Source organism: Benincasa hispida, chromosome 2, assembly GCF_027475165.1.
Source record: "Benincasa hispida cultivar pf3 chromosome 2, pf3_genome.v1.1, whole genome shotgun sequence".
In the NCBI taxonomy this organism is placed as follows: Eukaryota; Viridiplantae; Streptophyta; class Magnoliopsida; order Cucurbitales; family Cucurbitaceae; genus Benincasa; species Benincasa hispida.
This window is the reverse complement of record NC_143479.1, coordinates 48,380,786-48,384,227: the sequence shown is the minus strand read 5'-3', so window position 1 is coordinate 48,384,227 and position 3,442 is coordinate 48,380,786. Positions and strand designations below refer to the sequence as shown.

Genomic DNA, 3,442 nt, shown 5'->3' with positions numbered 1-3,442 from the left:
AAACAAAGATGGAGCCATGCTCGGTAGAATCCTCGGTGTTGAACAAAGATGGAGCCTTGGAAGTAGTCATGGTGTGATCCGTGGTTTAACTCTATTGGATAGGTGGTATGCTCGGGTGAAAAGGAGTTAGCCTAGATATGAATTAAATGGATGGATGACTGGAGGCTCGGTGGTCCTTTGTTCGAGGGGAGGATTGTTGGGAATGCCACCAAAGTGGAGCCTTTAAAGTAGTCATGGTGTGATCCGTGGTTGAATTCTATGCCTAGATATGAGTTAGACGGATGGATGACTGGAGGCTTGGTGGTCCTTTGTTCGAGGGGAGGATTGTTGGAAATGCGACCAAAGTCCCATATTGGTTAGATAAGAGGATGATCATGGGTATATAAGTGAAAATGACTATCTCCATTGGTATGAGGCCTTTTAGAGTGAAACCAAAAGCAAAGTCATGAAGGTTTATGCCCAAAGTAGACAATATCATACCATTGTGGAGATAGTTTGAGGGTCGTTGTCCCTATCAGAAACATTGAAAAAAAAAAAAAGAAAAACAAAATAAAAAATGTGGGGACAAACAAATGACGTGTCAATACAAATATATGTATATAGACACACACATTTCCTTGAAGGAAAGAGAGAGGGAGTGAAAGAAAGCCATGGAAGCTGCTTTCTTATTCATTAGTCCGACGCCAAGCAGCTCTTCCACCAGGCCCAAAGCCATGGCCACTCGTCGGTTGCCTCCTAACAATATTAACCAACAAATCCCCAACACATCAATGGATTCATTCAATAATGAAGCAATTCAACACTGAAATTGCTTCCATACGTCTTGAAAATACTTACATAATCCTTGTCATTTCTCCTGAATTCGCTCTTCAATTTCTCAAGACATATGATCTGTCTTTGGATCACGTTCTTCCATTTCCAACACGGTTGATATCTTAAGTCGTGGATATCTCACCACAACATTTTCGTCCATGGGAGACCAATGGAAGAAGATGAGAAGAATTCTCGCATCATAAGTACTCAATTCGACAACGCTTCATCGAATGCTTTATTATTGAAATGGAAGAACGTGATTCATTCAATATTAACCAACAAATATTGAACAATATTAACCAACAACATTTTCAAGACGTGATTCACTCGTCGGTTGCCTCCTAACAATATTAACCAACAAATCCCCAACACATCAATGGATTCATTCAATAATGAAGCAATTCAACACTGAAATTGCTTCCATACGTCTTGAAAATACTTACATAATCCTTGTCATTTCTCCTGAATTCGCTCTTCAATTTCTCAAGACATATGATCTGTCTTTGGATCACGTTCTTCCATTTCCAACACGGTTGATATCTTAAGTCGTGGATATCTCACCACAACATTTTCGTCCATGGGAGACCAATGGAAGAAGATGAGAAGAATTCTCGCATCATAAGTACTCAATTCGACAACGCTTCATCGAATGCTTTGCCAAAGAACTGCTGAAGCTGATAACCTTTTACGCTACATTTTTATACTTACTAATAAAAATGGAGGAGGTGCAGCGACTAATGTTAAAAGCGTAACACAACATTATTGTGGTAACATTATCAGAAGAATGTTATTCAATAGAAGATACTATGGCAAAGGGAGGGAAGATGGAGGGCCAACTTTTGAAGAAGAAGATCATAATGAAGCATTGTTGACCATTCTTAGGCATGTCAATGCATTTTCTATATCAGATTTTGTGTCTCATTTGAAGCAAATTGATTTAGATGGCCATGAGAAAATTATGAAGAAGCTTTGAATGTCGTTCGAAAGTACGATGAACCCATTATAGACGAAAGAGTGCAGCAATGGAAAAACAAGAAAATAAGAGTGATAAAGGACATTCTTGATATCCTTATTGCACTTAAAGATGACCATGGAAATTCGTTGTTGTCCATTGAAGAGATTAAAGCTCAAATCACGGTAAGCATTCTACAACTTTAGATGATAATAAACATTGATACATTACTCTCATACAAATATATATACATGCATGTGTGATTAAATTATTATTAAATTCAATCGTTGAACTTTAAAGTTTGTATCCATTTGGTCCTTGACCTTTTTAAAAAAATATCGGTTATTTAATATTTGGACCTATTTGACTTTTAAGTACATGGATCCTACCAGACAAGTTAAATGACCTTTTAAATATTTTTATTGTTCAAGGACCTTTTAGTTAGAAAATTAAAAGTTGATCAAATTATTAAATTGATTGATAAACACTTTTTTGAAGTTTAATGTGAACTCTTTCCAACCTTAATAATAGGAGTTACAAATTGCAACAATAGATAATCCATCAAATGTAGTGGAATGGACAATGACAATTAATCAATCAACCAGAAGTTCTCAAGAAAGCCGATGTAGAATTGGATGATGTAGTTGGGAGAGAAAGGCTAGTTGAAGAATCTGATATCCCAAAACTCAAGTATCTCATAACTTGTATTAGAGAATCTTTTCGACTTCATCCATTTTCACCTTTCAATATTCCTCATGTCTCAAACTCTAAGATCATTGTGAATGGTTACTTAATTCTCAAAGGTAGTGAAGTGTTGCTGAGTCGTATAGGTCTTGGTCGAAACCCAAAAATCTGGGAGGATCCAATGAGATTTAATCCAGAACGTCATCTAAAAGATGATACAATGACAGAATTGGGAATATCATAACCAAGTCTACGATTCATCACATTTACTAAAGGGAGGAGAGGGTGCGTTGGTAGCTCACTTGGCACCAACATTACCATGATGTTATTTGCTAGACTTTTACAAAGCTTTTCTTGGAGCTTACTACCGGGAATCACAAAAATGAACTTCTCTAAAACCGATCACGAACTCTCTCTCCCAACCCCATTACAGCTACACGCACAACCACGTCTATCTCATAGTATGTACTCTAACCTTATTGATCATGAACCAAGACCTACATAAAACTACTCTACAGAATAAAAGTACGTAGTTATTGTCCTTTCAGCTGCTATATATATGCTTTGTGTGTTGTTTCTATGTAAACAACAAAAATAGTTTATGTAATAGTCACGTGTTTCTATGTATTCTTCCTCACTTATTAGTGAAGATAAATTACATATGTAGTGGGCAATATAACAGTAAATAACTTGGGTGGGTGAGATAAATTATATTTGATTTTATGCTTTAAGATTTACGGGGTGAAATGAATAAAGCTAATATTGTCAAATTGTGTTTACACTACTAAAATTTAGTCTTTCTTCGCATAAAACTTCTGTTTTCTTGATGATCATGGAAAAAAACCATAAAAAAAAATTCCTTTCATTCACATAATAAACTTTGATATTTAACTTAATGTACATGCATGTCAAGAAAAATATATTTCTCGATACTAAAATATATAAGTTTCGTAAAAAAGGTGAATTCTCGATTTTTGAATTCGTTTATGGACA

General features: G+C 35.6%; 1 pseudogene; it reads left to right on the top strand.

Moving 5' to 3' along the window:
• The first annotated feature begins 1,462 nt into the window (after positions 1–1,462).
• LOC150037965 (tryptophan N-monooxygenase CYP79A68 pseudogene) lies at positions 1,463–2,954 on the top strand (annotated as a pseudogene).
• Positions 2,955–3,442: the final 488 nt, after the last annotated feature.